This window comes from Amblyomma mixtum, chromosome 8 (genome assembly GCF_055824585.1).
Source record: "Amblyomma mixtum isolate Tamu chromosome 8, ASM5582458v1, whole genome shotgun sequence".
Taxonomy (NCBI): domain Eukaryota; kingdom Metazoa; phylum Arthropoda; class Arachnida; order Ixodida; family Ixodidae; genus Amblyomma; species Amblyomma mixtum.
This window is the reverse complement of record NC_143019.1, coordinates 87,410,107-87,437,129: the sequence shown is the minus strand read 5'-3', so window position 1 is coordinate 87,437,129 and position 27,023 is coordinate 87,410,107. Positions and strand designations below refer to the sequence as shown.

The 27,023-nt window shown below is 45.7% G+C and overlaps 1 long non-coding RNA gene across 3 annotated transcripts; it reads right to left on the bottom strand.

Moving 5' to 3' along the window:
* Nucleotides 1-17,798: 17,798 nt before the first annotated feature.
* LOC149333386 (uncharacterized) lies at nucleotides 17,799-26,571 on the bottom strand. 3 transcript variants are annotated; one of them, XR_016285303.1, is made up of 4 exons: nucleotides 26,471-26,571; nucleotides 26,317-26,374; nucleotides 25,746-25,898; nucleotides 17,799-17,979 (listed from the first exon to the last, which is right to left on the bottom strand). It is a non-coding gene; the product is annotated as an uncharacterized LOC149333386 (long non-coding RNA). The 3 variants fall into 3 exon arrangements; XR_016285302.1 differs by having other exon boundaries at nucleotides 25,746-25,858; XR_016285304.1 differs by lacking the exon at nucleotides 17,799-17,979 and adding an exon at nucleotides 21,527-21,682.
* Between the last annotated feature and the right edge of the window lie 452 nt (nucleotides 26,572-27,023).

Here is a 27,023-nt window from a genome sequence, read left to right as displayed (position 1 = left end):
AGTCAGGCGGCGGTGCTTGCGGTCATATTGAGCCTTCTGTTGGGCTCTGGCTGCCGCCAAACTCTGCCTTGCTCTGTTGAGAGCCCGATCAAGCCGGTCCCGAAGCGTCGACGCATAAGCAGAGCAGTCTGCCCGCGTCTGCTCATCCCCGAGCTGGCTCTGCACGACGTTTGACATCGGATTCGCCAGCTCCCTCCCGAAATTGAGGAAGGCGGGAGAGAAACCAGTTGAGCGATTCTCAGCTGTTCGGATGGCGAACGCGAACTCGCTCAAATGGTCTGCCCAATCCTTTTGACACTCGGCAAAGGCCGCCAGCATTGGCTTGAGCGTTCGGTTGATTCGCTCGGTCAAATTGGACTGGGGGTGGTAGGGTGAAGTGGTGTAGTGCTCGATTCCGAGGGAACGGCACGTGTTACCGAACACCCGAGCGGTGAAATAGGACGCATTGTCCGTGATCAGTCTTTCCGGAAAGCCGAACCGACAGAACACTTCCTGGAGTTTATCCAGCACCGCTCGTGCTGACACTTTCCGAAGGGGGTACAACTCAACCCATTTGGAAAAGTGGTCAGCGACTACCATCAGGTAAATGAACCCCTGCTTGCTCCTGGGGAAAGGCCCCATCAAATCGCAGGTGGCCATCTGCCACGGACGCACACTGTCAATCGGTTTGATCATTCCAGGCGGCTTGCCGCCCCGTGACTTCACCGCTTGACAGACATGGCAGGAACGGCAATAGCGGAAAATGTCACGCTTCATGCCGGGCCACGTCACCGATTGACTCAGTTTTTGCAAAAACTTTGGAGCCACTCAGATGACCGGCCAGTGGTTCGTCATGAGAGAATCGCAAAAGTGCGCCTCTCAGACTTTTGGGGATAACCACCTTGAACGGGTCGATGGACTCGTCATCGGTGGCTATGTACTTCAGCACGAGCCCGTCATTGTCCAGCAAATAAGAATCCCCGGGGTTCGCCGCGACACACGCTGGCTTCTGCCCCCCTGCGCCCGCTACAATACAAGTAGCGTCACGGCGCTCCGTCTCCCTGAGACCGTCGCTCACCTCGCAACAAAAGGGGTCATTTTGCTGGGCTTTCAGTAGCTCTTTACGGCTGAAAACGATTCCAGTCATCCCAGAGGGGAGCATGGTCTCGTCCCCCCTCAGGTTTGCAGCCAAAATTTCCGTTCGCGTCGGCACTTCCGAGGCGCTCACGAAGAGTTTTGCCTCTCGTCCGCTTTGCGAAGCGCTGCTTGCCTGGTTAGCGGAATGGGTTAACCCGTTTGCGGGCTCCCCCTCCTTGCCGCCCGGCGGCTCGTCCGCTGTTTCGCCCCCTCCGCCTGCAGGCGTCAAGGCGCCGCTGGCGAGTGGGGCACGGGATAGCGCGTCAGCTACCACGTTTGTGCTCCCCTTTCGATACTGCACCGAAAAGTCGTAATGCTGTATCAGGAGAGCCCAGCGCGCCAGCCGACCCGCAGGCTCGCGGAGCCGCATCAGCCAACTGAGCGCACTGCACCCCTGCCTCAGTGGAGGCTTGGGCGGGCTGCACGAACGAGGGAGGCAAGGCTCCTAGTTCGATGAGCGGCGTGGTTTCCACAGGGAACCGGGCCAGCGCCTCGCCGTTCCCAGAGCAGAATTGACTGCTCGCGGGGCACGGCTGCTGCTGTTCGAAACTGCCGGTTGCGGCAGCGTGACACGAACTGCTTTCGCGCTGGGCGGAAAGCTTGCACAGCTGAGGCATGCGACCAGCGGATGCACCGCAGGGTGCTTCCGATACAGCTCCAATGGGAGCCGCGTGGTCGACATTTTGGGTTGTGTCGCCGTAAACCCCAATGGGGGCCGCGGCCAACCACGGTGTCTAGCTATTCGAAGGAACAGCAGCCAGCGGATCAAACGACGCTACAACTCCGTAGGGAGCCGACATATAGCTGCCGAGTGCCCCGCTGGGGTGTTAGACATGGTGCGCAAGCGTGATCGGCAAGGCGACCTGCTCGGCTAATGTGCCATCAAAGGCGTCAGCGCCAATGACTTAGCACGTTGGGCGCCAGTTGTGGGTTTCTACGTGGACACAGGCCACCACCCACCGCGGGTTCGAGCTTCGCGCGAGCCAAGGGCCCCGATCAGCCGTCACCACACACACACTGGGACACCGTTGCAGCGCACTCAACCTCCGCTGGGAGGAGAGCGATTCGCCGCAAAGAAATAGGCCTCCAAGTTCACAAAGGAGACGTTTATTGACGTCGTCCTCCAGCTGATACACACACACTCAATAGTCACCCCGTCCCGGGGGCGCGCGAGGAGCAAGGCTCCGCTGCGCGCACGAAGCGACTCGAGTAATGCGCACCGCTAGCACGCCGCTGCAGGAGAATGTCCCCGCGGCAGTGCTGTGATCTCTCTCTCGTGTCGACCGTTGGGCCGGTTGCGAGAGAGAGTGGGCATTCAACGCAAGGTACGCCTGTCAGAGGTCGCTGGACCCCGCTGGACAGGCTCGAGCCGCTGCAGGTCAGAGGACACGTGCGGGCGAGCTCGAGTAAGCACTGGTCCGAACGGCAAAGGCCGGCACGGACAAACAGTAACGTACGCACCTTACGCTGTCTCGGAGGGATCTCTCTCTCTCTGGGCCCCGCTCGGACGGTCGCGCGGCGCGCGGCCGCCCAAAGCGGGGTCCCGAATTCCCGCCAAAAGGCGCCAATGGCAAAGGCCCTTGGGGAGCCGGGGCGGAGCTGTGGCTAAATGACAGTGATTAGTCACCCAGCCGCCTCTCCACCGCCTGAGGCGGGGGCAAGGGAAAGAGGAGAAACAACGCGGGCGGCCGGCATAGCCGCGCAAAGGCGACGGCGCAAAGCCAGGATTCCCACAAGCGTTGTTGAAAAGCATAGCTTTAGGAAATTAACAACGATTTGACACTTTCTGCCGCTAGTGGCGATAGTGAGGCCATTGCTTGCAGCGTGGCTTGCATACGAACTAGAGCGGCAGCCCACCGTGCAGAAAACGAGAGCTCCTGCGCTGACACTCCGCCGGTAGCGCTGCCTTCGCCTGGAAAGACTGGGCAACTACTACACGCTGAATCTGTCTTATTTTTCGGCCATTGCGATAATATATTTTATTGTGCCGTATATCAAAATATAACAGTCATGCATCTTCTGGCTTGCATAATACACAAAAGCAAAAAACTGAACTGCACTGCACCCCCGCGTCACTCATGCTCTCTGCAGGGACCTCAGGTGGAGTTCTCCGCTGCTACGGCCGCTGCCGCACCCCGCTATGGCCAACCATTGCTTTTAGTGCGCTCTTGGCGGATCTCAGCGGTAGAAATTGGCCGTGCGCGCGGCTGTGATGCGGTGTAAGAAAAAAAAAATTGCTGTTTGGCTGTATTCAATGATTCATTACGTATGCCTGTTGTGTGTGACGCCTCTTTAATACACTGCGGATGCGAAGAGCGTGCTACCCAGCGACACAACTCATCCTATGTCATCAGACGCTGACTAAAAGCTGTGAAGGTGTTGGCGCGCGTATCTGCGTAGTATTTGTTTACGTCGCGCACTTCAAGGTTTTGCGGACTGGTTTTGTCACTAACGTCGATCGCTGTTGTATACCGCAGTGACATCGCATTAATATCGTTCGGGCAGATGAGGGATCCTGTTTGTAATAATGGAATCGGGCTTATAACAGAGAAAGGTGTTACGGTTGTGAAGTACGCAGTGCTTGCGTGCTGGAAATTACAAACTCTTTATTGCACTGGGTCGGGAGCAGCGACCGTTTGTCGATCCCGGTTGTGTTTGACACATTGATGCTGAGCTTTATCACCGATGAAAGTACGGCCAAGCCAAACACCTGTGATGCGATGTTGTTGGAGTAGGACGTGCTCCAAGCACCATTTCGTCGTCGTGCTCCGTGTTTGACCCTTTGCAAGCAGGTGTGACGCGCCGTCAGCGTTGTGCTTTGTCTTACGTTGTTGCAACAGGCTATAGTGCTGTGCAATCTTGGTATGCGAGCGAAGAAATCGGTGGGATGCGTCCACGGGACCTACATTGGCGTAAAGGCCCCTTCGAAGTCCAGCCCTAACATGGTGAAGGCCAACTATTTCACGAAGAAGGCACATTATGCATTGAAGACAATGACTCTAAGAATGCTCTGTTTTTGCTTTCATGCATGTTATGGTTAATGGAATGTTCTCCCATTTATTAGTGATAGTGGTCCGTGTACTGAGCAGTGTCAGTGGATGTTAAAGGCACAGTGAGGAGAGCATTATTAATGTTTTTTATAGCAAAATCAGATAGTTCGGCTTGTCATGGCTTTGTTGCCACTTGGCCGGCAGGGAAAGATGCATTTATTTCTAAGAAATTTGGATTCGAAGTTGAAAATTTTTTCCCGCCACTCTGATTAAAACTTGGGATTCTCCTATGACGACACAGGACTAAGTGACGTGAAACATGACGTGCACATGACGTAACGCAGACTCCGTGATTTCTAGCGGCCAGCAGTGCGGCCTAGCAGCAGCCGAAAAGAAGGCCGGCGTTATTGCGACCGGGTGAGAATAACGGAAATCCAAGCCAAAGCGTTATTGCGACCCGGTGGAAATAACGAAAAGCCGGCCCAAAGCGTTATTTTCACCCATGGATTGCCTTGGCTTCGTTTATTGTTGGCGGACGGGATTTGAGCCGCCGTTTTTGCATCGTTTGCTTGTTTGATCAGCCTGTCAACGCGTGGACGTGTGATTTCGGGGTTGCGCTTGGATTTTAGGCGGTGTGGTAAAGTCATGCCGGCGTTTTGCATCATTCTCACCGTGTATATGTGACCTTGGCTTTTGCGTGGCGCGTTGTGATCGCTTGATTCGTTTTGAAAGGACTCTTGTGTGCTTGCGTTGTTTGTGTGCTCGCGCTTGTGCAGTGCCTTCGAAGACGCTCCAGCTTTCTCCGGAAAACCTTGTCATAATTAATCGACCGTATGAAAATGCGCTTTCATTTCGCGTAATTTATGGGTTGGGCGAGTGGGCATATGTGCGCTCATTCGTTTCGAGCATTCAACCTGATTTGCGCTGAGGATATGCAAGTTAATAATGTGAATTCATTACAGCGTGGGGCCAGGGTCATAAATACGATCCAGACACGGTGCTTTTGCAGTCCCCGAGGCATTCGTCAGTTGAAGCGAGCAGTGGTTCCGTATGTACAAGGTCGTCCACCCTGAACACGCGAGTGCATGGCCCCACTCTGGAGGGCCACTGCGTCCGGCACGGCCGCTCATCGCAGCCAAGTGGCGCAGGAGAAGTTGGACCTGGGCGTGGTGCTTCACGACATCTACCACTTCGCTTCGATGCGCGGCCGTGTCGTGCGCAGTGGCCCTCCAGAGTGGGGCCACGCACTCGCGTGTTCGTACTAAGAGTTGACGACCCTGTACATTCCAGACGAAGGGCAGGAGTTTTCAAAACGCACCAGGTGAATATTGCCCACGTGCCGAAGATGCTCTGCCTCGTTCGAAGTTCCCTGGAATCGTTTACCTTGCGACGATTAATTTGGTCTACATCGGGGGAGACAGCTAGAAACATACCTAGGCGTCTGAAAGCATCGCAGTGATGTCGGCAGGAATCGAACAGCTGCTGTGGCAGAACATGCACAACCAGGGCGTGAAATTGCGTGGGAGAATGTGGAAATATTTGCCACTGAATGAACTTTGTAAGTGTGGCTGCACCTGGAGTCCTTTATGATGATGCTGAAGACAGTCACAAAGGGAAACCTTCACCAGGCTTATGCAAAGTCATTGCCCTGATTAGTTAAGGAGCTGCGTTTTCATGACCAGTCCTTCATTTTGAACGAGCAACCTGTTAGGGTTCTGAAATGTCAATCAACGTGTTCGACATGGTCAGTGACCAATGTTTCATTCTACTATTAAGGCAAGATGAAAACTTCACGACATGTGCCCTATGCACCGAAGCTAACAGCAGTTGTGCTCTAAGCCCACAATATATTCCACAATTAACGTCAAAAAGGTGGCCAGCAGGTTCGGAATCCTTAATTGTTTTGTACCACTTCTCTCAAGCTGTCTTGACTGAATCCACGCACATTTTGTGTTAGAAAGCATGGGTGGCAGAAAAGACATTACAAACAATTGGTGTACTGCAGTGGTGTTCTGTGGGAATACTTAATTCTGTCAGTAGGTCATGCTAGATGGCGTGGCAATGGAGTATACCCCCCCCCCCCCCTTTAAGACGCATTCATTTACCTACGAGATCGAACGTTTTTAAGAGATTAGGGTACCGGTTGTAATAGCATAGACATGATGGCACGGGAACAACTTTCATAACTGGCTTGTCTTTTGAATTTCTTATTTAATTGCAGTATTGCATTGCATTGAAGCCATACTAATAATGATTCATTTCTTCCTGTGTACAGTGCTTCAGCCAGGAAATAAATTTATTGTTTACAGCTGATTTCCTATGTTTTCATTCCTTGTTTGTGTGCTTAAACTACTCAAACTGACATGCTTTCTTCAATTCTAAGCCAACTCTCTCAATAATAACTCACCTTGTAAGCAATGCGTATAAGCAATTCACAAGGCACATTTCACTTGGCCGTAAGTGTCACAAGGACTCAAAATCGGCAACTTCGTATTGGTTAACAGCAAGGAAAACCTTTTTTTCGTTGTAATAAATCTTGCTGCTGTGTAGATATTTCTGTATGTTAGTTGCTGTTGAAATGAAGTCCTCGACGTGAGCATGGTCGGCCGTAATTTCATGGCACTTTGTGCACTGCCAACTTCGTGCCTCTGCTAACAAGGTTTATTGAAGTGCTGTTGAAAGAGCTGGGATCATGTATTGTTGGCACCAGCTTAGAGAGAACCACTGGAACTTGCAGAAGCATGATGAGTCCTTCAACTGGGGCTATTTGATCTTGCAGTGTAATGATCATTTTAATGTTGGATAGTTGTAATTCAGCTCTTGCTATCTTATTAATATGAGTGGTAGACACCTTTGACCATGCCCCGAAATCTCAACTTTATAATCCAGAGGTATGGACACGTTGTTCAAAAAGTGTTTCGAATTGTGCTTCTAGGTATTGCATATTTCGAGAAAAATTTTTACCAGTTTTGGCATTGGCAGAGCAGCAAGGCGGGTATTAAATTTGAACCAAAATAGTTATTTTACCACACATACTAAAATTGTCTGCAATTCTTGTTAAAATTTGGGAGTGATATTAGGATGGCAAGATGTTTTTAACATTTCAAATGCCTTTTTGATGCCAAATTTGTCACGACAATATTGATATTTCTTTTGCTTTGCTATAAATTTTTCTTTCCTTTTACCATTCAGTTTCAACAGTACAGACAGTCTTGTTTTCTGTTTTACAACTGCTATTTCTTTCCTCTGGTGCACTGATGTTCAGCTTTTCATGAGCACTACAATGAGCCCTATATTTCATCACGTAATGACCACATGTTTAAAGCCTGTGTTCTTGCATGTCATATATTCATTTTTTCCACACACCAGTAACGACAGGAACCACTTTTTTGCCTTTGTCACTGCGATCGCCAATAACATCGCCTTCAAGAAAGCTGCAACTGATTTGTTCTGTTAATAATTTGTTCTGTTCACCCATTTCTCTAAATAATGCCCTTGAGCCTTGAGAGTGAATAAGTAAGGTGATGAAACAAAATATTTTAATGCATAATTTCTTCAAATTCAAATTGAATTTTCTTTTCATGCAAAGAGGGAGCCGCCACAAAAAGCTACTGCTGTCAGTGGCTTGAAAAGATGACCCAACAGGTGAAGACAAATGCAGTGTATATACCGAAACACTGAATGAAAAGCATGGGCAAGCCGCCATGGTGGCATAGTAGTTGTGGTGCCCAGCTGCTGACCTGAAAGATGCGGGCCTGATCCCGGTCTTGTTGGCCTCATTTCAATGAAGCCGTAATTCTAGAGGCCTTTTGTACTGTGTGATGTCGGTGCACGTTAATGAACCCCAAGTGGTCGAAATTATCCACAGCCCGCCACTACGGCATCCCTCATAGCCTGAGTCACTTTGGGACGTACGATAAACTGCATAAAACCAAACCATAGACAAGCATGGGCTCGTTCTATATGATCATACTTGGAGGTCCCGCCCGCAGTCTTGTACCATGGGACCTCTCGCTGCATACGTTTGAAACTTTGTTTGGATTCCTTAATAAACTTTCAACTTCAACTTCAAAAACTGCTCACACATACTAATTACAGCATACTGAACAGCAGAACAAAAGCAAGTAGTCAACTGTCCTATATACGATACAAAAAAGAAGAAGGCAAATGAGCAGCATTATTTAAAGACGTGGGGTGAAGCAACGAATTGTCTATTTAATTTATACAAAGGGAAGAAAGTTGATATATGGCACCCACCAAGCTAAAGAATAGACAGGCACTCCAACATAATCACCAGTAAACAAAATATATTAAGAGGAAAACGAGGTTTCAGGCAAGTTTGTTTGACACTTCAGATGTAACTGCAGCACAAACACCCCCATTCAAAATAAGGAACACACGCATGCATGGATGCTGTAGCAGCCGCATGTTATGATGCAACATTAAGTGCCGTGGATATCTTGTGCCAGGGTCACCAAAGCCATCTTGTTCATATCAGCTGGTCCGATGCTATGGGTAATGCTGTAATTGAAAGGCAATGGGGTTCAGCTCAAGTTAAGGACAGCGCAGCGAGCTATGGAAAGAAAAATGATAGGCGTAACGTCAGGTGATTGGAAGAGGGCGGAGTGGGTGAGGGAACAAACGTGGGTTAATGACATCCTAGTCGAAATCAAGAGGAAGAAATGGGCTTGGGCAGGGCATGTAATATGAAGGCAAGATAACCGCTGCTCTTTAAGGGTAACGGAGTGCATTCCAAGAGAAGGCAAACGTAGCAGGGGGCTGCGGAAAGTTAGGTTGGCGGATGAGATTAAGAAGTTTGTGGGGATACGGTAGCCGCAATTGGCAATGGACAGGGTTAATTGGAGAGACATGGGAGAGGCCTGTGTCCTGCAGTGGGTGTAGTCAGGCCGATGATGATGATGATGTTGCAGGAATAGAGGGAACGTTCCAGATTAGCATAGGGATCATAGCAAATGGGGCATGCAGGGGAAGCTCTGAGACGGTAGACAAAATAAATGGCCAGGGGTGAGGGGTGTATCTTAAGAGGATGCACTGAAGAAAACAAAGTTGGGGAGTGGTGAGAGGTTTGTCAGGAACAGGAAGGCTGCAAAAGAGATCCTCTCATGTTGTCACAAGAAGATTATTTTGTGCCTTCATGCGAATGTGAGTGCTTGTGCTGCAGTTGCATCTGAAGTATTTTAGAAGCATTTCTTAGACATAGAGTTCTTTTAATGCATACAAAGCATTACCATCATTGTTACTGTTATTATTAATTAAACAAAAAACCCTGCAAACCTTCTAACGGAAGAGATAAGGTCTCTCAATGCACTGATGGTTTGCTGAATAATCCATCATAAAAAGCTGATAATTTCAATCAATATTTCAGGCTTGCAACAAGAATGGCAGTAACACAACACAACACCACTTGCGCACTAAAAAAAAACTTTCACCTGCTTTAACATACATTCTGAGGCTCTCAAAGGGGGATCTGGCCAGGTTAGTGCACTTTTAGGCGAAATATTCCCACTTCATTGCTACCATGGTATCATCATGTTCTTGCAAACATTCCATTCTTTTTGACTGAACGGTTTCAGGAAAATTCTGTCATATGATTTGATAAGCTTTGATATAGGCCACTATTGAAGGGAAGGCAAAAAATGCATTGAGAACTACTGACCAATTTACCTGTTATTGAGTCCATCCCAAATACTAGAAAAATTCCTATTTGAATGCATGACAAGATTTTTTAACATTATTTTTTTTAATCATCAGGAAGGCGATATTACAAGAAGGGGCATTGCATTAATTCTTGACAAATTTGCAGCTGAGCTGTATTCGTCATTTGACAAATTGTTTAACTGCGCTTTTTTTCTCAGTGTTCAGAAAATCTTTGATGTGACGAAACATTGCTTTGACGTGACGAAACATTGGGCCCATTGCTTTTTTTTATTTTTATAAATGACTTACCTTGTAACATCACCTGTAACCTACGTTTGTATGCTGATGACTGCGTGTTGTATCACAAAATTTCCTGCCTTGATGATCACTTATACCTTCAGAAATCATTTTCAGAATTTAGCTCTTGGTGTGCTACATGGCAAATGACTATTAACATCCGCAAAACCGTTATGACTTTCACTAATAGAACGACACCTTCCGTGTTTACTTACACAATTAGCAATACCCCCATCCAGAGTGTGAGTCAATACAAATACCTTGGCCTTATTTTCACACCCAGTATGTCATGGTCCAAACATATAGATTTCATAACCTCAAAGGCACTTAAAAAGTTAGTATACCTCCGTCGCACAATAAAAGCTGCTCCTAGAGATACGAAACTACTGATGTTTAAATCGCTAATCCGTCCACTACTTGAATACGCCTCCCCTTTATGGAACCCGCACAAACAACGCGAAATTAACCAAATCGAGGCAGTGCAGAAGAAAGCCGTTCGTTTCATATGTCACAGGTTTGGTAGAGATTTTTCGCCTTCCACAGCACTTTCATCACTGGGCCTGCAACCACTCTCATCTCGACGAAGGACTGAGTCTTTAAAATTTTTGTATTGCATTATTAACTCTTTCTGCCGGACCTCTGCGAATGATTACCTAACCCCTGCTATACCATCTAAAACTAGAAGTCACCACAGCCTAAACATCACGCCTTATTTTGCCCGCACGGACACCTTTAAATACTGTTTTTTTCCGCGTGCAATCGAATATTGGAATTGTTTACCCGGTTCTACTCGCTCTCTTCCTTTAGAGCTGTTTTTAGCGGCTATTGAATAGTTTTTTCGTTTTTCTTGTTTTCACTCATACTGTTTCGGATGTTTGCCATTGTTGTGCTCCATGTTTTCATAAACTGTTGTTCACACCCACCCCTGCAATAGCCCAATAGGGCTGCAGTATGTATAAATAAATAAATAAATAAATAAATAAATAAATAAATAAATAAATAAATAAATAAATAAATAGGATTTCACCAAGCAAACTGTACCTGCTTGGCTTTTGAGCTCCCTTTTTCGCTATCCTTGAGAATTTTTTGTATAGTCGTTCATTATTAAATTAAATAACCAAACTGAACCTGGTGGTAAACTGCCAATATGTAAACTGCTGGGTACTATATTATCTTCCATACTCTTTAAAAAAATTTAATCACTAATGGCTTCAGCTCGATAACTTCAGGTGCTTGGTCTTCCAGTGCATGGACAGCACAGTTTTGCTCACAGATCAAGTACACTTTGAGACAGCAATGCATTAGTTGCAGGAAAACATAAATTATATGCTTAAATCATTTTCTGACAATAGAATTTCAGTTAACGCACAAAAAAAATGATCTCTTTCAGGAATATTTCAAAGGCTAACAGATAGAGTGGTATTTTACTTAACCGTGGTTCTCTCTCCTGCAGCTGTAATTCAATAGAATATGTGAACTGAATCAAATATCCTAGCATATTCTCTTATACTATAGTGGTAGCTTATTATGGTATGTTTGTGTCACATTACGGAAGATTCTGTGGTTGCTCTTTAATGTGAAATTCTTGGCTCTAGTAACCATGATAAAAAAACAATATTAGAACTCAGATATGATACTCTTAGATAAGGTATTACAATATTTGTTTCAACTCCTTCATGTTTGCCATGTGGGCAATATAGCTTGAAGAATGTTTGAAATGTGTTTTGAATAGCTGTCTTATGTCACCAAGTGTTCGCATTTTCCTGTTTCTAGGTCTTTCCATAGTCTTTTTTACAAACAGACATTACTCATCATTTAGATATGAAACTTTTCAACAAAATCCACTTCCCATCGGAACCACAAAATTTTTGCTAGGTATAGGAAGGCAGCACACTGGCATATATGCACCTGACAACTTTGGTGGATTACACAAAGAGCTCTTTACTGTACCATCTGTGCACAGCCTAAAGGGCCAGCTGAAGCTGCTGTATTATTCTTCAGTGTTTTGCTGCATTACCACACACAGTCTTTTGGCAGTGAAAAAGATGTGTGTGTGTGTGTGTGTGTGTGTGTGTGTGTGTGTGTGTGTGTGTGTGTGTGTGTGTGTGTGTGTGTGTGTGTGTGTGTGTGTGTGTGTGTGTGTGTGTGTGTGTGTGTGTGTGTGTGTGTGTGTGTGTGTGCGTGCAAGTTAAATGAAAGTGCCTTTCCAAGATGGCATCTTGGGAAAGAACATAAATAAGGTGAGGCTGAAAATGTTTAATCACGGCACAATAGAATCTATGTCATGAAAAGCAATTCTACTAGATAGCACACTTCTTGCAAAATCACATTCTCATTATTGATACACTAGGATCAGTATGACTGTAACATATCAAAAAGGAAAAAAATTAATCTGTATTTGTTGTGCCTGTAATAATTGTTTCTTGTAGCTTTTGCTTGTTTTGATTCTCCGGTAGGAGTAATTGCACAGTTTGGCCTTATGTATCTACAATTGTCCGGCTGTTTGTAATCTTTAATTTAATATTGTGTGAATGGAAGAAAAACAGCAAAGAGGTCTGTTACACTGTCAGGCATTCATTTATGCCTTTTCAAAAATGTGTGGGCAGAATGAGTGCAGTACATTTTATTTCTTTGCTCAGTAAATGACCTGATTTGAAACTTTGCAAGCATTGTTCTGAACATACTGATATATGATTGATTTAAACTGCAATCTGGGCCTTTAAATTCTTTTACAGGGGCTGTTGGCTCTTATTGGCTCTTATTGGCTCTTACTGTCTGCATCATTTCTTCAGTGAGCACAGGCTCATCTGATGATATTTTCTTCCATGCTTCACCTTTAATGGGTGCTTTACACAATTTTCTTGCCTCAGCAGCTTTGATAACAACTAAAGTCAAGAGCTTTCAACCTGACATCTTAACAATAAGCAAATTATTTCTACTTCTATTTAATAAGAAAAGTTCAGCTTTGTGATGACCAAGTAACCATATGACCCATGTCCCACATTGCAGTTCTAATCCCTACAGTATCTCTCTGCTTGATGAAAATGCCGTCATACCTTTCAATGAAATTTAAGTGGGTCTTGTACAAATATTGCACTTACTTGAAGGAGCTTTAAGCATTTTTTTCTACAGTCATGAAGGCAGTAGCTGATAAGCTATAGTTCAGGTGAAATATAATTTGCTTTCACTGGGCAATTGCCATCTGGATTTACATACGTGCAAGGGAGACATCCTAAACTGAGAACCTGACATGGTTGCAGCTGATATGAACTAATATTACTCAGTCTCAACCAGAAATCTGTTGGCCACAGTTTCACATTAAGAATCATAGCTGTTTGCTAATATATGATGCCACACCTTCTCTTGCAAAGCAGCTTCACTGTTCGAGCTGGAACCAAGTGAAACTGTGTAATCAAAACTGAAGTGTGCCTGAAATATCATTGCAAATTGTTCTAGTTAATGACATAATAAAAGCCAAATGTTTGTCCTAGTCAATAGCAGGTCAACTTCACAAGAATGGCAGATTTCGACTGGTCACCAGCTATGGAAACCACAGGGTTGTGTGTGATCTCAGCAGGGGTCAGTTGGGATTTGCCAGACTAAACTGTCTACATTTTCAGTTGATACCAGTCAAAAACCTGCAGGTATTGCAGCTGTGTTAAGGCTTCTGCTGTAATCTTTCTCTGCACGGTGTGTCCCAGCTGGGATTAGTTCTTTTATGAGGAATTAACAGCTCTTAAAGGGATCTGCTTTTCTGAGCTTGAAAAACAGTAGTAGGGAATGAAGTGTGTATATACTTTAGTGACCGCAGTGGGAACTGCTCGAGGAAAGAGCTGGGTATGCACTCGTAGGCGTGGCTGCGAGCGCTCCTGGCCCGTGCAGTTTCGCCCATTTGGGCATCCCAAACTCAGTGCACTGCAGCCGAGAGAATCACAATTTGAGGAATCTAGAAACTGATGCGGATATTATGGTCAGCTGTAATAAGAGGCATTACTGTAACTGGTAAAAAGTTAAATATTATATATTAATTTACAAGCCTGCGGGTTAAATAAATATCGTAGCTGTATTTAATCTATTTAAAGAATTGCCACATTCAGTGAAACACTCTGTAGGCCATCACTTTTGGACTAATTATAGCTTGTAGAGTACTTTCTGGAAGATAAATTAGGATTGGCATATATACTTTGCAACTGAAATCTCTCACATTCACCAGCTGAATTAATTTTTTAATTTTTTTTTGTTTCTGCAATACACACTGTACTTATTTTCTTCTTCAGTGACTACTAAAAATTTCACATTTCAGTAAAAACCAGTTCAGCTGCAAATGTCGGTGCACATACTACGACGCATTTCGCTAGTGATTACTTCTCTGTTGCAAGCGATCAACCTGTGCCAGCTCGCCCCGCTACCCATGCTTCTGGCCGAAAACCTCAACTGCAGCCATGGAATCAGCATTCTTGAATATGCATGACATCTGTGGTCATGTTGTCCAGGTGGTGATGTACGTGATTTGTGTGCATCTGGGAGAGACAATATGAAGTTAAATTTTTTTGGGCTACACACATGTGTGTACGACCTAAAGTGAGAGTTGAGAGTGCACTCAAGTGTCCACATATAGTTGTTAAATGCACCAGAGCATCAAATGCAACAAAACACATTGCTGCAGAGTTTTTCATAGGACCGCAAAAAAAAAAGTAACAGCCAGGAAACATAGCAGATGAATGTTTTGAGTGAAAAAAAATTGTGCACTGTTGCCTGCAGTTTTTTTTTATTATTATGAATTGTGCGCCATATCCTTTTCTGTAATTAGCAAGGCTGTGTGGTTCTCAGGATCGTTCTGCATGAGCAAAGAAGACCAAACAACACAAGTGATGAGTGTGCCATTTTTTCCATGATGCTATGCCAACTATATATATAGCTCAAATTTTGATTCCGCTTCTGAGCAGCTGTCTGTGGAAGGGTTTTAGCAGCTAAGAGGGAGCATGCCTGGAGCGTGCGAAGGTGCGGTACGCGCGCTCCTCTTCGCTGTTATCGCGGTGGCCACATTAATCCCATAGGATCATCGCCTATTGAAATCTCGAAATTGTGTATCTTAAGGTGCAGGTGACAAGAATAAAGCGGATGGTAGAAACAAAACCGTCGGAGCCAACGCGCGCAACTGCATCTCGTGTGCCGTCTGCCGCGGCATAGTTTCGTTTTCGCGCGTTAGGGTCGTTCGCGCTGGCATCACAGCGGCGATGTAACTGTGCCAACAGCCGCACCAAAAATCACCTATTCAGTAAGCGCGCTCACTTTGGCGTGGGGGCTTCCCGCCAGAAGTCGCCTAACACAGCGGCGGACAAGCGCCGATAGAGTGTATAGTTTCGCTTTTTCTACCCGGCACTGACATTGCACACGCATTGAACAAATGCCGGAACGGTGTAAACTATCACCGCGAGGCGACTTCCGCGGCATGCGATGCGGAAATGATGCAACAATTGCATTATGTAACGGATACAGGCGATCGAGTTTCAATTACGTATACATGGGTTTCGATCTATGGCAGCTGGACTGGCTCATGAAAACGTAGCACTGCTAAAATTCAGCAACCGCGAACGTAACAGCGGGGTTCTACTCGAGGTTTGTTTTGCAGAAAAAAAAAATCAATCCTTCCACTTTTCATTGTGAGGACTATAGGAGCGCCAGCTGCGGAACAACATATCACGCGTACTTCCATCTCGTATCGATATCACCGTTTCCCTGTACCGCACGCAAGCACCACGATCAGTGCTTTTAATGGCAAAACCTATTGTGCTCGACCTTTCCTCAAACACACGCACACGGTGAACTCTCGTTGTTTCGTGCTCGCTTTCTTAGCTCAAACTTTTGGTCAAATTCTATTCGAACTGAGGGTGCCAGGAGTGGACACGTGTGTGCGGCACGGTGGTTTTGTAGCCGCGTGCTGTTCTCTTTGAGCAGTCTTATATTTATGTTTGTTGCGAGTAAACTTTTGAGATTTGCGCCAAGACTTTTGAAGATGAAGGCAAGGACCATCACGTTTAGAGCCAAATTGTGTGCGCGCCATGAAAATGATATATATCGTTGCAGCGCCAATCGCCAATGGTCGGGCATAAACTGTTAAGGGTCTGAAAATTTGTTCAAATCATGCCGATTTGAAATTAAGGGTAAGGGGACCGAAAATAGTTCTCCACACAGAGTTCGGAATAAAGAAAGCCCGACCACAGAGTTTAATTCATTCACCGGTCTTGTCATTCTTACGCGACCGCTCATCAGCACTGGCAGCAGCGTCGCCTCATAGATGCCACTCGATCGGCCTCGCACGTTCTAAAATAAACTGGTCCCACGTCGTGACAGGAGCGCAGGGAAAAAAAAAAGAACTGCAGTGAAGCAGCCGCAAAGACCACAACCCACACCAAGCAACGCGCGCATAGTGCATGTAATGGCCTTTCATAGACTATCGGTCCGGGGGCTGTCGAAAACACGATGGCCGCGTGCAGCACGCTGCACTGCCATGCTTCATCATCGGCCAGGACAGGTAAACTGGACGGCCGTTGAATAAGCGTGTACTGCCGGCAGTTTTGTCGCACTGAAATACGAGATTTTGACGGGACCGAAGTACCTTTTCGTAAATACCGCAGATTTGAATGAAGCGATTTCCGTGTGTGTACAGTACACACCCTACATACCTCTCGGGCAATAATGGCCCTTAGCAGCTAAGAAGGGTTAGAGCAAGAAAAAAAATAAATCTGACATTAACAAGTGATGCGAATTCAATCAGCCACTGTTCTGTTTGAGGAAAGATAGGTCAGAAACGGTAAGAGAAGACTGTAAATCGAATTTACCAAATATCATTTTAAACTTTTAGGGCCCTTTGTTAACAGGTAAAGACCAACATTACCCAGTTTGTGCACCCAAAGCATCACCATGAAAACTGGGTGAAACCCAATTCCTGCTCAAAAATTGCCTTCAAGAGAAATGTAGTTTGCAACAGACTGAAGCTACCGTATAGAAATTGGCAGATGTCTTGAACCTGAAAACAATGGATGAACTAGCCACGTGATGTTTTCCATGTCATGTTGCATGGCATGAATTACCGTGGAAGAGTTTTCTTTATGCTCTTTCAGAGTGCAGTTTAGGGAGATACCAATTTCACTAACTGCCAGCGAGAGCCAAGCGCTACAGAATCTGCCTAGTTTGCAGTGGGTTGGAACCCCAGTAGTGCTAGGATGGTTGCCTAGCCTTTTTGAAATACCTACAAAGACCATTCAGTTAAAAGCACCCAGATGACAATATTCAGCAAGAGCTTTCCTAGCACTGTCAGTGCTGAATGAGGTGGTGGTATAGGCAGAAGCATCCCACATCAAGGGATGGTGCAATCAGAAAAGATGCTACCTACCTGTAAAAGAAAGTTGAAACTGGCCCCTCCTATGCATCGAAAGTACACGTGCAGCACCCACGAGCATTCATTACCTGATCTACATTTTCACGGGGCTTCAGTACCCTTCTAGCAGTAGTCTCAGAGCAGCTTGTCAGTGAAATTTCTTTTCCTCATTAACTTTGTGCAACATTTTCTGCTGCAGGGGCATAAACAGAAAGGCAATATGCGGCTCTGCAGAGGAAACAATGTGGAGGCTGGGTACGGTCTCAACCGACTGTTTTGTAACATGATTTTTCTATAGGGCTAACCAAGTTGTTAGTAATCTATTCATATGCTTCATTAATCACCGACAAGGCACGTTGGTAGGAATACTTTATTTGGCACAGCAGTTCTGGCAGCAATGGGTATATTGTCATTCTGCTTGTAGGCCAAGGTACAGACTTGTGAGCATGTTCTTGAGCCAGTAGCCTGGAACGATGAATAGGTGCCTTGGACCAGAGAATGCTGCGTCACGCAAGGTCGGTTGCTGCAGTCCCTCCCCTAGTGTCAGCCATATGCAGGGTTGGATGCCATGAAAAGAGAAAACAAAAGTGGGCAAGCTCAGAAAAGTAAAATGCAACTAATAAACCACCAGGAGAAACCCACAAACAAATGCACACACAAAAAAATGGAATGCATGCAAGAGAGAAAAAGATAAGAACATCTCCCAATTGTGTTCAGGAAAGTAAAAACAGTGCTAAATTCTACACAAACCACACAGAGAGACTGACAAGACGGGCGCTGCAGTCTGTGTGGTTTGTGTAGAATTTAGCGCTGTTTTTACTTTCGTGAACACAATGTCACACCAACTAGCCCAGGAAAAGGTACTGTTAAACATCGCCCAACAGACTATCGCAGCAGCCTACGCACTCCTGTAGTGGCCTTGTGCATGGACATTTGAAAGACCTAAAAAAAAAAAAAGGATAAAAGCAACATTGTTGAATATGTGCTGGAAGAACCACACTCAAAAAGAAGTGTGCACAGAGCTCAAGAGAGAATGAAAATAGTCAAGACAAACAACCGAAGGTTTTCACTGGGTCAGACCAGTACTAATTAAGAGAATGAAATTATCAGGTTTCAAGTCTTGGCAGTTAAGCTTGGCCAACCCACAACACGCCGCATTTCCTTTTGCAGCTTCCGACACTGGCACACAGGAGGTCAAAAGCTCCATATACTAAACCCAAAATCTTAAAATGGGGGACAACAAATTTTTGGTTGGTGTGTTTTTTGGTTGGCCCCAGGGCACATATACATGACACATGCTGCACGATTCATATATGCACTATAAATAATTTATTACCGTGCTACTTATACTGAGCGGTTTCGCTTTCTGAGCGCCGGGGTGTGTTATGACGTCACTCCTAAGGAAGAGCATCAACCCTGGTCACGCGGGCTCCAAAAGTAGACAAAGGGACTGCTGCGTCGTCTGCTCTCGTACACATGCTGTGCATAGCAGGGCTTTTCGAATTGCCGGCCGGTCCTATGACATGCTTAGCAAAGCCAAGCGGGTGAGGGGAAATGTCGAGTTCTGAAACCAAGCAGCTCACTTGGGACGATCTCAGTCCGAATACGTGATTTCAGCATTGTATTTAGCTTTGGAACACTCTGGTTTGGTTTGGTTTATGCGGTTTAACGTCCCAAAGCGACTAAGGCTATGAGAGACGCCGTAGTGGAGGGCTCCGGAAATTTCGACCACCTGGGGTTCTTTAACGTGCACTGACATCGCACAGTACACGGGCCTCGAATTTCTCCTCTAAAGAAATTCAGCTGCCGCGGCCGGGATCGAACCCGCGTCTTTTGGGTCAGCAGCCGAGCACCATAGCCACTGAGCCACCGCGGCGGCCGCTTTGGAACACTCTGCCCATTCCAAAAGGATAAAAGGGTGCAACAATTTCTGGGAGTCTTTTTGGTGATCTTGCGAGTATATTGCGCATTCACAAGCAGATAAAATTTGTTTTGTACAATGCATTTTTAAAATAAATATTTGCTTTCCTTGCGCTTTGCTATGTATGAAATTAGACCTAGTTCTCAGCAATGCTCCTGTTCCCGTTGCAGCTTGGATAAGCCCTCGTGATCTAGATGCCCACTGAAAGCAGCATCTGCTTGCATTGGATGAAATGCACCCAGTGCAGTGCATTGCTGCTATCCACATTGCACATAAAATAAGAATCTAATCCCACTCAAACAAATATCTTTCCGCATGGTTTACATAGTCGAGTTTCCTTGCGGTGTGCATAGAATAACAAAAATCTGCGGACAAAAAGACTAAAATGTAGCCGTTAAATGCATTCCTGAGTTAAATATGCTATCTAGGCGAGCTGAAGCATTCAACAAAGAAAATGAAAACTGGGTGTCCAGCAAGCTACTCATTTTGAATTCCCGACGGCCGAAGCGAGAAACATAGTGGCGATAATAATGGACAGTATACATGATCAATTCACAGAAAAAAATTAATGAAGCTGCCAAAGCTGCATTGAAAAGAGATTTGCTTCCCCTGTTTGAGAAAGCTCCTTTTACGAAGTCCATCTCTTTATTATAGGTGGCTACCCTTTTCTTCATTCTTCCCAGCATTTGATGTTCTCTACCAAGTGCGTGGCAACATCAATTTTTTCATTTTGAAGCAGATAACTGCAATAAAATTCACAGCAAATGCAACTGAATATTCTAGAGCAGTTCAGATATCAATACAGATAGTTACAATTACAATAAAAACATGTTTCCTCAAAATGCAGCAATGAAACGGAATATTCTACACCAATATTTTACTTCTCATAATTTATCACATCCTAATGCTTACTAAGCATCTCAGTGAATGAGAGGAAATCATGTAGAAGGGTAAAATTTGCCCAAAGCATAACTGTGTGCAGGGAAAAACCTGACAGCTTGAATTTGTAAGGTGGCAAGTGGAGATGCTCCTGTCACAGTTCACACTGAAAAGGCGCATGACGTGATGTGGCACACTGCTGAGAAACAAAAGATTCCACGAAAAATCAATGAACAGCAGCTCAAGCCACAACGCGATTGAGAGCTTTGACAAGACTACGTCTTCCATGCTGCCTCGTGACACCTAGAGACAGATCCAACCGTGAAATGCTGTCCCAGATGCACCATTCTTGACGGGACATGGCCCGCTTAACTTTTGTATATGGGTTTCACCACACTGGAATCCCTAGCCATAACGGGCCCACAGATGCTGGCACATTTCAATTCGGAATCTCTGCAGCAATTTTGGCAGCTGTTTTCCTTCTCACCAGACGAAAAGTGCCTCAGTGATCTGGGCTCTTAGATTTGGAAATTTCTTAAAATTATGCTCACAAGTTTCTGCTCTCTTTTAATTGTTCATAAGAGTGGTGGCCATATGTGCTTTTACAGAAGAAACAAAGAGCACCACTTTGAGAAAATGCTGGAAAATTATCTAAACGAAACACTCCGCATGCTTTCAGGGGATTCATAAACTTCTCATTGTACTGCCAGAGATTATTTCAGGCTTTCAAAGATTGGTTTTTAAATCAGTGAAAAGTACTGCCGTTTCCTGCCTTTCCAATGAAGGCACCATGTGCTCACACTGGCATCCCTTTCGACAGCAGCAATGCCATGGGACAAGCACCAAGAGATTTCCATAAAAAATATCAGCTTCCTATGACCTTATCACAGCTCGAACTGCAGAGAAACTAGCCTCTATTTGCTTGTTTCTGCAATGGCCCACAAGATTGATGAGGCCTGAGAGCAAGATTTTCAGATTGATTTTGATGCCACGCTAGGGTGGCGTGGCTCCTTGCATGAGTACACTGAAAGTGCATGAACTCTGCACATTGCTACGACTACGGCTTATTCCACAAAAAATACTTTTGAATGCAGCTATGTCTATCCCTATGCACCAGCCCAAATTAACTGTCGAGTCCGGGAACCTGTACAGAATGAAACAGTATATACAATGCTCACATCATGGACGACAAGAAAAAGGCACCCAAAACAGACAGGCTGCCATGCCTCATACATGTTAGAAGCAAAAATATGCCACGCCAATGTGAACAGACCGTGCGCTGGGCACTCACAGTACCGTTGAAACTTGCGGCAGACCACTGCGTTAATTTCAGTCAGTCCTTTTTTCCAACTTGGCCACTTTCTTGATCGTATTCCTCCCAATTCACTCATTTTTACAGGTAAAGAAAATTCCCCTGATGGTTCAAGGTTGCTACACACCCTGTAAAGCCATCACAGCCCTTCAGAGAAATATAGTAGAACCTTGCTATTCTGTTCTTGGTTCGTGTAATCTGACGCATAACAAACCCAAAAATTATGCAAGTTACACTATATTTCTTCACAATATAAATCCTGGATAACTTTCTGAAACGATTCCCCGGTGTACATGTCCATAATTTCGTCAAATTCTGACGGCATGGTGCATTCATTGACTAAGAGGAAATGCCAGCCAAGCTAGTCATCATTTTTCGATACTTTGCCCAAATGCACTTGAGCACTGCGGAGAAGGCTATGAAAGAAAGCAAGGAGACAAAGCATCCTAAGAGCAGCGGCGGCTCCTCCACACTACACAAATGCAATGGGACAAAGTATCTGAAAATGCAAAGGAATAGTTGATGGACTGGATGTGCCATGAAGCTCCAGCCCCATGAAAAACGAAAATATAGAAAGAACTTGCAAGCGCTAGAAAAAGAGCTTTCCAAAATTTGTGCCAGCACACACACACACACACAAAACTTTTAATGAAGTGAAAGTGCCAATAAATGCCAGGGATTAGGAAATGGCGCAAAACCTGGACATGGAGACAATCACGTGCAGACCAGCAATCAAATTTTTCGAAGCTCCTAATTCAAGCTTCTTGCATAAAACAGCACTTGCAACATCCAAGAAAAAAATAACAAAAGGAGACAAAAAAAGGGGGGAGGGGGGGAAGGTGGCAAAAAAATTTGCAGACACCATCACGTCAGGATTTAGCATTAATTGAAAAGCAGAGTGCAATCACCTTGAAATCAGTGGGTGGCCAAGCGGCTGCCTAGGGAATTTCTCAGTGCCCTTAAGTCCTTACGCAAACGATACACACCACCCAGCTTGCCATATGTGACAATGCCCATGGGAAAAATGAATATTACCCACCACACAGCATGTGCAGAGGAGGGAATGGCCACGAGCATTTTGGAGCAGTCTTTGTCGCAAGCCAAAATTCCATAGGAGCAGTTTTCCAGCTTTGTAGCCAGTGACCAATACTGAGAGAAGGTAAAGATACGTATATGCCAAAGTTTAAAAAACTACTGGCTGCACAGTTTTTTTAAAATGCATATTATTTAAAAGGAAAGTTCATGAGTGCTTTAACGCATACGCCACACTGACATAATAAGACATGTTGCTGACATGCCTAGCCTACTTGCAGCTGCTTGACGCATCTGGAAAGAGAACTCTTCCCTCCCATTGTAAGGAAAGGGGGGTGCCAGCCTGTCCCCACCACACCCGAGGCTCGTCACTAACCTGTTTGCAGGTGCAGGTGTACGAGCAGCCACGACCCTAGCCATGCAGACGTGCCACTGCTATAGCTACTGCTTATCGCTGTCACATGACTTGGCCTTTCTGCAGCAGATTTCAGTTTTCCTCCATGCGCCGCACCTATCATTGCTGCGTTGCCGGCTGATCTGCGCCACTGTGCAGCTGTGGTCCGGCCCCTTCTCATTGCGTTCTCATATTACCAACGCTGTCATGGATAGCGTGCTTCCCAAATTAAATAAGCTGCAGTGTGTCACATCAGGGCGAAGCTCTCAGTATTGACAGCCACGCTGCCTGTGAAGGGCTCTTTGCAGATGTTCTGCAGCAGGATGGCAGTGTCATCATCATCATCAGCCTGACTACGCCCACTGCAGGGCAAAGGCCTCTCCCATGTCTCTCCAATTAACCCTGTCCTTTGCCAGCTGTGGCCGTATCCCGGCAAACTGCTTAATCTTATCCGCCCATGTACCTTTCTGCCGCCCCCTGCTATGCTTGCCTTCTTTAAGGACCCTTAAGGACCAGCGGTTATTTTGCCTTCGGATTACATACCCTGCTCAAGCCACATTCGAGGCTCAACGGTAGCTATGCAGTTAAAAGGTTTTGTGTGCACATTTTAAAAAATTGATCAGGAATCATTTTTTATCAGGTAAGTGTATATTCAGGCCGCTTTCAGTTTGGGCATATTGCCGCTTTGCACATAGTTTTTCTGCAGTGCTACGAGGTACACCTTAATGAGGTTTCACTGTACTTATGACTAGTAAGGTTGCTGAATTTGATGCGTTTCAATGTGACGCAATGTGAAATCTGAACTGACTGATACACCTCCTGCAGTGAGGCCCATGACCCAAGTGTAAAAGTGAAGTTCTGATCTACTGCTATGCGATGCATTCAGAACAGGTGCTGCCCTTGATGGCCTCACAGATAACTTTGACAACAATGGCAACACAGAGATCAAAGTTTGCTCTCCACCATTGGTGCCATGTTTGCTGCTGCTCTAATGTCATTTTCCACAGTGGCCCACTCACAACTCACCTCAATCCTGACCGCGGTGCCAAACCAGCAAACAACCTATAAGTGGTACTGTGCGGATGGATCTTATGGCCATGCCACTGCTCTAATTACATCACACCAATTTCTCTCACTCCCATGGCGACATTCCGAGCAAAGGTGGGGGAAGGAGGAAGTTGGAGCACCACAAAAGCCAAATGTACAGCAGGGACACAGTGCAGTGGCCTCGCTCAAAGCTCTTGCCCAGAGCTCAAACAGCACAGGCATGTCTGGCTGAGCTTACAACTTTTGTCACACCCAAGTTGACAGCTCACCAGCCACACACACCGCAACAATCACACACGCCAACAGTGCAAGATCTGGCGATATGATGTTAAGCCATCTGTGCTTTAACCAACCCGAAATTCTTACCACTCAGTCCAGTAGATGACCTCGGTTCTCTCCGGTGATACACCCAGCCATTACTGTTTACAGCTATGGTAAATTATCATTTCGACCTCTCAGATTCCCTCATCAAGAGGCATGAGGGCAATTGATTACTGTTTGGTTCTTCGGACCAAGAGGCATTAAGGAATAACTACAATTTCTGGGTAAACACTCCCTGAAGGGGCCACAGAAAATCCTCCACCAAAGCTGCAAATTATACTGTTTGAACAGAAACTACTTTTTCTTTATTTATCAGTTTATCTGTACCTCAATGGCCCAAAGGCAGCATTACATAAGGGGTGGGCTGACATGTAACCTCCTGCCACAGAATTTTTCACAAAAAGCAAACTGAAGAGCTAAACTGCCCATCCCCATCTTTGAGGCTTTTTTTCCTCTCATAATTCCTGCTGCACTGGAAGCCCTACGTTGGTGCTTGAACCTGAACGCCACACACCCATAGGTGTGCCGCACAAATCCTTTATCAGCATAGCGCCACGTAAGATCATGACAATGCCGCATTTGAGGTCAAGAGGTGCAAGTACACAAAACAGTAGGAACGAAACGAAAACACTAATGCTGTGAGTCATCCCTGTGCTCTATCTTTTGGCTGCCTCAAAAAGTGAAACTACAACAAATATCGACTTTTAACTTGTGGGGGAAAAAAAAAGAGACAAACATAGAAGGAACAACACAAACAACGCCTCGTCCTTGTCTTTCCATGTGTTCTTCAAATATGGGAACTACTCCCTCGTTCAGCTACCTGTCCTACCTACATTTGCCTATGGCTTCTCGCCTCTGCTTGTCTCTAGGGGCACAAACGTTCCCGGTTTCACAGCAGGAGGCCCACTTTCAAAATTATAATTTGCTAGATCCGTAACAGCCGAGTTGCTTTGTTCACTATATGGGCAGGCTTTGTTCACCTGGGGTCTGCAGGTGAAAGCCACATTAAGAGTTAATGTTCCCACATTTTCTTTTTGTTTTTTCTTTCTACTTGACAGCCAGGGCAAAAAACTGCCACTCACCCGGCCGCATAATCATCATTACCACAATGACCTGTCACACACTGCAACAGTGCCTTGTGAGCTTTATGCAACTCACAAGCTTTCAAAATATCAAAGGACCTCAAGCACTTTGTCCACAATGTTTCCCTTCTTAAGGCCTCTTTGCAGTATCACTTGTAATAAGCTCTTAATAAAAGAAAGCTTGCTTTTCCAGTAGCCTCATGCGCTCCATGCTAGTTAGCTACGTGGGTCCAAGCACCTTCCCCGTGTAATACTGATGCTCAGTGCAGGTGGCACAGCACTAGTTTTAAAATTCACAGGAGGTGGAGAGCTCACCTAGTGGCGCCTTAAAGCCTTTGCTGCTTCCGCATTCTATCGTCCCATTTTGTTCAGCCTCTGCGCCAGCAAGAGAACGCCGGACTCGATGCAGGAATCGGGAAGGTCCGTGCCTACAAGTAAACTACATTTCGGTTTTTCAAGTGCCGTTTTCTGAAATGGAAATAAATTTAAAAGAACATGTTTACGCGCTGCAGACACCAAAGCGTAATCGCTTATCTCGCCGCAATTAGTGCCCCTGTTTCGGAAAGCGGCTCGTATGGATAAACAGCAACACAACTGTAAAATGAACCATTAAATCAGTAATCTATACACTTTCCTATTAGCGGGGGCACAAAAAATCAGACCGCGCACAAAACTCACCGCATAAACGGTTAGTTCAACTGGACTGGTGTCAAAAGTTTCCCGCCTTTTTTTCGGGCGCAGGCTAACCATGCCTGTTTTACATAACCAAAAGTTACGTTGGGCCGGGCTGACAAAAGGTACAAAAAACATACTCAGCGCATATTCTCTTCTGTCGAACTGCACTGAGCTTTTGAGCAGAACTCAGGATAAAACAGACGAGTCTCACCTTTAGGGCCTTTGTGTCCACTGCCGGGCAAGCGGGCTCAGTGCTAGTCCTGGGTGATCTGCAAACACAAAATATTCGGGCGCAAGGAAGTTCAAAATGAAATGCCGAATGCCATATAACGGGCAATCACTCAATACATACAGTACATACATACCAAAAGACAGGAAGAACAGAGAAATTGCTCACGGGCAACACGAGCGCGCGTAGCTCCCACCGTCCGGCCATTCTCCTACTGCAAGCAATGCTCGGCTCGGCCAGCTCGGCTGTAGCTCGGCTCAAACATGACAAAAACAACAAAAAAAAATGGCCGGACGTGGCGTCATTTTTTAAACCGGATGCGACGTCACGGGTGAAAATAACGCTTGCGTTATTGCGACCGGGTCGCAGGAGACACTTCCCGAAAAGAAAGCTACCGCCGGCCGCGCGTTGAAGGCACATATCGGCTATTGCGGCCGTCGCTACAGTCGCTTCGCTTACGTTTGCACTGGCGTTTTGCCAGCGTTACGATGGATCTCGTTCTAGAAGTCGTCAACGAAGTTCTCGCAAATAGACACCTTTAGCATACCGTGTACCTTGTTACCGCCAGCGGAATACCGGGAGCCCGCCTAATGCCGGTGAGCAGGCGCTGATTGGTCCCGATGCTTCAGGCGCGCGCGTAGCTGCCGGGCACGTGGCGCCATCTGGCGACGTCAATGAGATTTGCGCAT